The following is a 9582-nucleotide window of genomic DNA, read 5'->3' as shown; positions in this document are numbered from 1 at the left end:
CCCCAGGGGGAGAATAATTCAATTTATAGACTTCAGCCCCAGGAAAGACAGGTTATTCAGTGCATAAATCTTAGCCCTTAAGATGTTCAAGGGACAAGATTCTCTTAGGAGTAGCCTGTCCACCCCACACCATGATGAGGGGAAACTGAAAAGACACACTTGGTGAAATGTGGAGACTCATGTGTTAAAGTTAATGTTAACAAGCACCCTAAGAAACAAATAATGGTGAAAGATGGAATTTCTAAAACAAAAAACAAAAAAACAGTGGAAAGTATCTTCCATTCTTTGAAGACATTCACATCCATTAAAATGCTTCATCTCACTTAGCTTTCATGTTTTTACAGTTATCTTCTTGTAGAAATCTTGCACTTATTGTTAGAAATATTTTTATTATGCCAAAGAGGCAAAACCTTTCATATGGGGCTGGCCACTGATTGAGGCCAAGGAGCTTGTCTTGTCAGGCCACCTGAGGCTTGGGTCCGTCTCTGGGTACATTTGGTATCCTCTGCAGTACTCAACCATCCAGGGAAAGCCATAAAATATATCAGAACCATAAAAGTGGATAAGAGCCACCAAAGAGTTTTCTGGAAAAATAAATAAGGAGGAAACAGTCAAAGAAAGTCGTAGTTGGATCCTGGTTTTTAATTAGCAATAATTGTGCCTCGGATAAACCTCATTAGCTACGATACTGCCACTGTGCAAAGCTGGATCCTGGTTTTTAAAAGAAATAATAGTATTTGTTGTTATTCAGTCTCTAAGTTGTGTCTGGCTCTTTGCGACCCCATGGACAGCAGCGCACCAGGCTTCCCTGGTGTTTGCTCAGACTGTCTCCCAGGAGTTTGCTCAGACTCATGTCCATCGAGTCGGTGATGCCATCCAACCATCTCATCCTCTGTTGCAGCCTTCTCCTCCTGTCCTCAATCTTTCCTGTGTTTACAATGTTTATAGTTATTAAGTCATTTAATCTGCATAAAAATCTTATGAGATGAGTCCTATTATTATTATCCAGTCTACACAGGAGGAAATGGAAGCTCATAGAGGTGAAATAACTTGCCCAGAGTTTCATAGTGGAATCCAGCTTTGGGTTCCATGAACTTAACACTGGGTCTATTGTTTTACTGCCTTTTTGACTGTCCTGTTCAGGGCCAGGGCCAGGCAGGATGAGGCTAGCTCCAGAACACTAGGCTCCTGGTAGCAAAGGTCATCAAATGTGAGTGACTGACTATGTTGAGCAAAGCAATCCTAGAGTGGAAGGAAAAGATAAGGTGGGTGTTGTTCGTATCCATCAGGTTCTGTGGTGCGTATCATCTCCTACTGAAGTGCTTCATTCAGTAATAATGACTGCAAGATAAAGCATATTTATTGAGGTGTACCAATGGCTCTAGGAGAGAAAGAGAAAAAGGCAATTTATATCCTGTCTTTAAGGCACTTATAATCTAGTGAGAAGATGAGCAGAGATATAGGGAAGATTAAATAATGTCCCAGATGATGTAAGCAGAGCCGCGAAGATTCGTGTACCATGTGGGATGCTAAAGTTATGAGCGCTTTGAAATTTCATGGGCAGGGTCAGCCTTTCCGTCAGTGCAGTGTGGGAAAGTATGCGGAGCAGGATAGGAGGGGGATCCCAACTGTGTTTGCAAAGATGCAAAGGACTCCAAATACAGAGGAAAAGAGAACCATTGCTTCCCAGGTGGTGCCTGTGGGTAAAAAAAGAAAGCCCATCTGCCAATGCAGGAGATGCAGGAGACTCAGGTTTGATACCTGGGTTGGGATGATCCCCACGAGTAGGAAATGGAAACCTACTCCAGTATTGCCGGGAAAATGCCATGGACAGAGGAGCCTGGTGGGCTACAGTCCATGGGGTCATAAAGAGTAGGACACGGCAGCATACATTCACGAGAACCATTGCAGGAATTTGGAATTCTGATAAAAAGGGTGAAGATGAGAAAGGATGTTTTGCTTGGGGAGCAGCCCTTTTGTGTCAAATGTGAGGCAAATGTGAGGGAAATGAGGCGAAAAGAAAACCGGAGTCAGATTGCAGAAAATCTTGGTTACGTTAGTCCAGGAAAGTTGCAATGATGACACTGCTGACCCACTGGGGTGCTGTTTTGGTAAGTGACCTTCCACACACCCAGCCAAGATTGTGTGGACCTGAAGGATTGGATCCTGAGTTTTAGGGCAACTTAGAAACCCTCTGTTTTGTTTTTTTACAACCTAGAACTTTTAGTAATGATATAGAATGTTGTCTTATATACTTATTATGGGCTGATAAAAGTCTGTTTAGCTACCTTTCAACTCAAAGGGAGCAACAAAAATGGATGCTCCCAGGGATGCCATGTGATGACCTTAACCACAGAAACATCTGTTCAAGAAGTTACCAGAGAAGGTCTGCACTATAGATTTATGAAAATCAGAAGAAAGAACATGAAAGAGGAAATTTGACAAGGTGTGATTCAAGGCACACACTGAAAATTCAGTGGCGTGACCACTGTGGCATGAAGAGGCAGCCTATGACTAGAACCTGAAATGTTGAAAAATGGCACCTGATCTATGGGGGAACCCAACTTCCATGGTGGAAGACTTCTGTCTATGCAGCAGCTGCAACTCCCAATTTAGACCTAGCTGAGTTCAGAGCTGGGGTGGGCCATGTGGTTTATCTAGCCCAACTCCTTTCCCCTAATCATCTCAAGAAATCTCTTAATGTCCAGTCACGTTATGTGATCTGCTTGAGGTGGTTCTCATTTGCTCTCTTGAGAGCTTCTTGGGGGCTTGTAGTCTATGATCTCTCTTAGAGGCGAATCTTCTCAAGACTAAGGCACGGATACCATTCTTCAGGGCGTCCTGTCTTCACTGCCTGATGTTATGAAGAATTGTCAGATACAGTTGTCCACTGGTAGGTAGTTATAGGGACCAAATATTATTGAGAAGGGTTGAGGTCCAGTTGAAGAAGTGAGACTTAGGGCTCTCTATCTGCACATAGGGCTGTGTACACCTGCCTAGCTCCAGGGAGCACCAACACCCAGGGTCTGATGTGGATATTGTTCCCTGCAGTTGGGAAATGTGGCATTGGATCATAGCCATCTTGTGTGTTTTTTTTTTTTTTTGCAGACTCTCTGGAAGTCAGTACATTTCCCTTAGTTCCAATGTTATTTTTCTCTTAGTCTAAGTTAGAATCTTTCCTACATAATCTAAAAAACAATTAATTCTGCCTGATTCCCCAAAGTTCATCTTCCATTTCTAGCAAAAGAACACCTGTGTTCTTTTTGTGAGCAGTCAGCCTGGGTCTCCTCGCTTGTTTTTGAGCTTTAATTGACGTCTCCCTGATTATTTATTCAAACCTTCTTATCTCTCTACCCACCCTTCCTTCTCTCTGTCTCTGTCTCTCATATACCTCCTCCTATATATTCATCTATATAGCATTATTTTTTATGTTTGCTAAAGTATGTGAACATAATTTTTAAAAAATCAATGCCACACAAAAATCTTAAAATCAAAAACAGTAGCGACCTAGGTCTAATTCTCCTCACCCGCTCTTCTCTCTGTATCCATTGGCAACTATTTCTAGCTCTTTTCTTATGTACTCTCATATTTCTAAAGTTTGCTAAAACTGTTAATTCTTGATTTATCTACATTAGACGTTACCTGTTTACTTCATGTTATGGTAGTTAATGGAGAAGGAAGTGGCAACTCACTCCAGTATTCTTGCCTGGAGAATACCCTGGACAGAGGGACCTGGTGCACTACAGTCTGTGGGGTCCAAAGAATTGGACAGGACTGAGTGACTCAACCATCATCACCACCACCATGGTAGCGAAGCTTTTCTCTACCTAAGACAGGCTGGGACCTGGGACCCAGGACTTCTGCTGCAGTGCTTGCACCTGGACAAACATCTCCTGCAGCAACAAAATACAAAGAAACTATAAGGGACTAAAAATAACTGTGCATTGGGGCAAATTATGGGCAACAAGATACAAAAAGACCAAAAAACCCAACTGCCACTCCCAAAGAGCCAGAAGCAAAAGCTGGGTCCCCCAGTGCTCCGTGTACACATCACCAAGGAGGTGGGCAAGCCATCTAAGCCTCCTTTCTGGCCGAACCCCTGGACCCACTCCTACTCTTACCCCATGTAAGGAACCAGCTCGCTCCCATGTGGGGAGAAAGCAAGGGAGCTTGTTGCTTCTTTTCACTCCACTCTGCTAAAGCAGGGGCCCCAGGAAAGCCTTGCCTGAATTTCTTTGGCCTTATCAATTTCTATTGATTATGGAAGACCAAGAGCCCTGGTTGGTAACAGACTCAGTGGCAGAAATGATAGTTGGGTATTTTGGTCTTTTTGTATCTTGCCCATAATTTCCCCCAACTGCTCATATATACAGTTATTTTTAACCCCTTAGAGTTTCTTAGTATTTTGTTGCTTGAGGAGACTTTTGTCCAGGTACAAGCATTGTAAGCGAAGGGTCCCAGGTTCCAACTTTTCTCATAACCTCCAACCTACTCCCCTGGCCCTTTCCTCTCAACATATTTGTTGCACATAAGTTGAGCTCACAGTCAGCATTTACCTTATTGTGGCCATATGAATATTGTTTACTACTGAGGCAAATAAGTGTTATACAGTATTACTTTTAGTTTATTGTACAACTTTTCCTCCAGACATTGATAATTGCCTGGCATTGTTCTGGGAGTTGTCAAAAATGGTAGTGAACAAAGAAAAGTTCCTGTTTACAAAGAATGTATATTAGAGTGGAAGGTGGGAAACAGATAAATAAAAATATTTAAAATGTCAAAATATAAAAGTAAAACAACTACTTGATTTATTTCCACCCCTTTATTTTCTCTTACTGGAATTCCAGATAATGGACACCTTGGATTGGGTCTCTGAGTTTTCTTTAGTTTTCTTTTCTCCCCTCTAGTCCATTTATTTGGTTTCTTGAGGAGAGACAGTTAACTTTATCTTCCAAGTGTTCTGTTGAATATTTTCTATTTTGGTTACTATGTATTTAACTCCTCAAACTACCCTTTCACACTCTGATTCTTCTTCTTTTATTGTAATCTATCTTGTTTCATGAACACAGTATTTTCTCAAAATTCTCTGATGATAATGACTGTAGGGTTTTTTCTTTTCTTGTAATTTTTCCTCTGTTCCGTCTATTGTGTCTTTGTCTCCTTTGCTCCTTAAAAATGTTTATTTGTTCAGTTCTTTTTTTTTTCATTTTTGAGAACTTCTTCCAGTGTTTGGTAACCTTGGAATGTCCATTTATGGTTAGGAACTGATGCAGTAAGAAACCAATGGGAAATTATGTGTGTGAAGGGAGCTGGTTCCTTCTTATTGTTGGGAGATGAGCTGGCCTGACATAGGACATTTCAAGTGGAGTCTCTCTGGACCTTTTCTCTAGGGCTAGACAGTTTCTTTGGAGAATTATATTTTATGCTCCTGCCTGGGAGGTATATATCCAGACACTTGTGTTCTGGGAAAAAAGACAGGAAGGGTTGCTTGGAAAACAGACTTTTATCTAAGTGCCTCCTTTTTAGCCTGGCACCTGGCTGTCCATCTGCTATGCCTGTTGTGACTGAGTCTGGAGATCCTCTGGTTCCAGTTCTCTAAAGAATACTTTCTTGCCCTCCTGGCAGGGATGGATCCAGGGCTATCATTTGGTGGGGAAAGAGACGTATATATCCCACATGTGCAGACTTTCAGCCAGCACCTCAGCCCCTGCTGCCTAGGAACATGCAGTGTCCACGTGCCCAGTTTTCCAGAGTTCTCTGCACATTGTTGGATTCTAGCTTTTTCCACTGGCCGAGGAAGTGGCCATTTTCCTATTGCTTTTTATCCCCCTAAAGTGTCGACAATTCTCATGCGCTGCATTTATCTCCCCAGTTCTCTTTTTTTGGTGAATGTGTTAGTTGCTGAGTCACGTCTGACTCTTTGCAGCCCCATGGACTGTAGCCCTCCAGGCTCCTCTGTCCATAGAATTCTCCAGGTGAGAATACTGGAGTGGGTTGCCATGCCCTTCTCCAGGGAATCTTCCTGACCCAGGGATTAAATCTGGGTCTCCTGCATTGCAGGCAGATTCTTTACCAGCTGAGCCACCAGGGAAGCCCAGTTCTCTTTTTCACATCTTTCTAATTTTTTCACTGTCATTTTGTTCAGGTTTTGGAAGGAAGAAGAAATAAATGTGTGTACTCTACTTGCCATATTTGACCAAACTTTCCTTCTTTTTACCTAAACTTCAGAATCACAGGGGATTTTAGGCACAGAAAGCACAGTAGATTATAGTTCACGTTTAGTTTATATTAAACAAAATTTTTCTTTATGTCGCGGAGGGCCTCCCATAGGAAGCAGCCTGCCAGTAGCACCCGGCCTGGCAGGTGGGTCTGCTGGTCTCTAGAATCCTCCACTGTATCTGGCTTGCATGCGGCCAGGCAGAGACACCTCAGGTGATTATCCCCTGTGAGCAGCTGAGAAACATCAGGCATAGGGGCCTGGGAGACACACTTCTCAATGACTCTTGTGTAATTAATTCAGGTTTGGAGCAGTAATATTCCTATTTATCCATGATGCTCATACTCTAAGCTGTCCTGTCATATTTATTAAAGGGAAAAATAAAGATGTAAACCTGGGTTGCATTTCATGGGAATCTTGTCAAACAGGAAAGGCATTTTACATATGCTTTTCCCTCTTATCTGTTTGATTCAACTTGAGACAAAGACTACTACCCGTGAAACAGATGTTACTTATAACATCGAAGAGCAAAATAACCATTATAAAAATCGATGCCCTCTCCTCAAAAAAAGCCCCTCACTAATAAAACCCATTTTTTTTCTTAATCAGGGGGAGAAAACTTTGCTTTGAGTGAGTAATTTCAAAGATTTCTAAGAGATTTATTAGGAATTGATTTGTGACTGTAATGTATTTTTTTAATCTCTGCAATATTCATTAAATGTTGTTGTTATGAAAAATACAGAAACATCAACAGAGAACTGAAAACAAGGCTTAGATGCACTTCTTTTTCTTTTCAGGCAAAGCTTGGTAAGCATGTGGATGCTCCCTGAGATATGAAGTTTCTTGTTACAGGTTGAGTGTGTCCCCTCCAGTTTTATACACCGAAAACCTAACCTCCAGTACCCCAGAATGTAACTGTATTTAGAAATGGGGCCAGAAAGAGGTGGCTGAGGTTACATAAGGTCACATGGGTGGGCCCAAATCCAATCTTCCTGGAGTCCTTATAAGGAGAGGAAATTTGGATACACATGGAGACACCAGGGATGTGGGCACAGAGGAAAAAGGCCTTGTGAGGACACAGAAGGAAGGCAGCCATCCGCAAGCCAAGGAGAGATGCCTCAGGAGACGCGAGACCTGCTGACATCCTGAGCTTGGACTGCTGGCCTCCAGGACTGTGAGAAAATGAATTTCTGTTGCTAAAGCCCCTCAGGCTATTTTGTTATGGCAACCCTAGCAAACTGGCACAGTTCCTAAACCTGTCTTCTACTGTATTTGGTTTAAAATCTGGATATAACAAGAAGAGCATAGAAATGCTAAGAATTAGACACTTCTGACAACCAGCTTTTGATAACTAATAGCTGAAAAAATAGAAATACTAAGAATTAGACACTTCTGATGACCAGCCTTTGATAACTAATAGCCGAGAAATCAGGTATTAGATCACAGTGGAGAAATGTACCACACATAGCACCACTTTGGGAGCATTACCTGTGAGCTGAGGATCTAAGCTGTTGTGTTGGGCTGGGGTGTGGCTTCCACAGTGGAAACTTGGGAGCCTCAGACCCTCAGAGTTCCCCTTAGGGCTGGTTCTAACGTGAATCAAGCCATGTCTCTGGACCTGCAGAGGAGGACAAGAAGCCTGTGGGCTTGATTGAAATGGGATGGAAAGAGTAGAAGGAGGGTGTTTCCTGGTGGTGAGGGTGTCTGATGGAAACAGACTCAAGGTACATTCTCCTTCCGTTCACTCAGTCGGCAGGAAGAGAAGCATCTGGATGTTGGAATGTTACAATGGACAGCTTGAGAAGTGGCCTCTCACTGAAATCCTTAATTGGCAGTGCCTTCCTGGTGGTTCAGATGGTAAAGAATCTGCCTGGAGACCCGGGTTTGGTCCCTGGGTCAGGAAGATCCCCTGGAGGAGGGAATGGCTACCCACTCCAGCATTCTTGTCTGGAGAATTCCATGGACCAAGGAACCTGTGGGCTACACACAGTCCGTGGGGTCACAAACAGTTGGTTGTGAGGGACACTTCCACTTTATTCTCGCCAGGAGGACACCTGGGTGATCTTCTGTAATTCAGGCTGAGAAGGAAAAGAAAAAAGCATGGCATTCATCTCTCTAGATACTGTGCATGCTATGTGTGCTTAATCGCTTCAGTCGTGTCTGACTCTGTGTGACTCCATGGATTGTAGCCCGCCAGGCTCCTCTGTCCATGGCGATTCTCCAGGCAAGAATACTGGAGTGGATTGCCATGCCCTCCTCCAGGGGATCTTCCTGCCTCTAGACATCAGAAGTGCTCATATTTGGGCAGTTACTGGGATGAGGAAAGAACCAGGCACTGGCCTGGTTTGCAGCCCCAAGTCTCATGGTTGCATGTTGTCACAATCCATCAGAAGCCAGCAAAGGAAGCCAAGACTTCATGTTTAGGCTTGCGCTCACCATCAGAGAGGATGCTACGTCCTTGTTACCCCAGTACTCATGTTGACCAAGATCCCAGATCCAGGCAGGGAGCAACAAAGGAAAATATAATTTAGGGGAGAGGGAAGAGAGAGACAAAGAGGGAAGGAGGGAGGGAGGGAGGGAGAAATGGAGATTGAGAGACTTGGAGACCCAGAGAAACACACAAAGACAGAAAGGGAGGCAGAGAACAGTAGAGAGTAGAGACACCTAGACAATCACAGGGAAAGCAGGGTACCTAGCTAGACCTTAGATCCCAGGAGATTTTCATGGATCCCTGATTTGATCTGCTCTCTTGTCTGCCTCTGATCCCATTTAAACCCCTCTGGAGTCTCCTGTTTTGAAGAAGCCCATGAATGTTTGCATTTGTGATGTGTTTTCCAACGGATACCCTGTGACTTCACTGAAGTGGAACATGAGGAATGTGGGCAACAAGTTAATATTTTTAGATTTTATTTAAATGGGCAGTTATGCCTGAAATTCATTCACATGAGGTGCACATCTCATTTAGGCAGGAGAATCGAATGAAGAGCAGAAATCTTGGGGAGGCCAGCAAGACAAGGGGAAAGGAATGTTCGTTCTTCCTAAATGAGTCTTTATTGTAAGAGCGATGCTTTTTTCCCAATGCTTGTTAAATACTGTATTTATGCTGTGTGTTTGTATACAGTGGGATTAAGGGACCAAACTGAATTACTGATGATGGTTGCTTGAAGGGGTGTTTGACTAGGAGATTTACACAGTGTTGTTAATAATCTTTTTTATTTATTTATAGAATGTTATCATTCCAAACGTACAGTGCTGCCATCCCTTAGGAAAGATGCTGTCTATTTGAGGACCACTGGCTCTGCATGTTGATTTGAAAAGAGATAAAAGAGCATCTGGCCACCATAGGACAGGCTGCACCATCCCCT

The 9582-nt window shown here is 43.1% G+C and overlaps 1 pseudogene; it reads right to left on the bottom strand.

Annotated features, from left to right (window-relative positions):
* Nucleotides 1–580: 580 nt before the first annotated feature.
* LOC122425938 lies at nt 581–706 on the bottom strand (annotated as a pseudogene).
* Between the last annotated feature and the right edge of the window lie 8876 nt (nt 707–9582).

Source organism: Cervus canadensis, chromosome 23 (genome assembly GCF_019320065.1).
Source record: "Cervus canadensis isolate Bull #8, Minnesota chromosome 23, ASM1932006v1, whole genome shotgun sequence".
Classification (NCBI taxonomy): domain Eukaryota; kingdom Metazoa; phylum Chordata; class Mammalia; order Artiodactyla; family Cervidae; genus Cervus; species Cervus canadensis.
Note: the sequence above shows the minus strand (reverse complement) of the source record. Positions and strands in the feature narration are given on the sequence as shown.